Source organism: Hipposideros armiger, unplaced genomic scaffold (assembly GCF_001890085.2).
Source record: "Hipposideros armiger isolate ML-2016 unplaced genomic scaffold, ASM189008v1 scaffold_25, whole genome shotgun sequence".
Lineage (NCBI taxonomy): Eukaryota > Metazoa > Chordata > Mammalia > Chiroptera > Hipposideridae > Hipposideros > Hipposideros armiger.
The window spans coordinates 3,698,467-3,699,099 of record NW_017731375.1 but is presented as its reverse complement, the minus strand read 5'-3'; positions in this window follow the sequence as shown (position 1 = coordinate 3,699,099).

Sequence of the window (633 nt, the reverse complement as noted above, 5' to 3'; positions counted from 1 at the left end):
TCCCAACCCCTTCTCCAGTCAGACAACCCTCCTGGGACCCACAGCAGCCCATTCTCAGGGACTTCTATCCTTACTCTTTAACTGCCTCTTCTGTTCAGAATCTCTAGGCAAAGCTGCCAAGGCTCATGTGCAAAGGGGGACATCAACCCGGTTTCTTGTCCATGTCTGATTGGTACTGACTCCTCATCTAGAGACAACTATGCATCCAACGCTGGTCTAGCACCAGCAGGCCAAAGGCCAATTTTAAGGATGACTTATTTGCTTAACAAGCACATTTGATCCTCAGTGTTTAAATAAAAAAAAAAATGCCAATGATTAATCACCAAGGGATTACACTTGTTTTTTTCTCACAACATATAGGAAGCTCTGGCAATGCAGGGTCCACAGGCAGAGACCAGCTGGAGGTAACTTTAGTTGCCGTACTTTAGCCAGAGCAAGCGCTGTAGTTTGCCACGCTCCCCAGCATCCCCTCTTCTCCCCCTAGTACTGAGGCCGAGTCTCAATCACCATTTAGTATTACACTATTATTTTTCTTAAGGTAGACAAATGTGAAAAACCACTTGAGCTTGTGCTCCATCAAAAGTGGGAAGAGACTGAGAGAATATATGTTTCAGGATACAGGGGAGAGGGTGT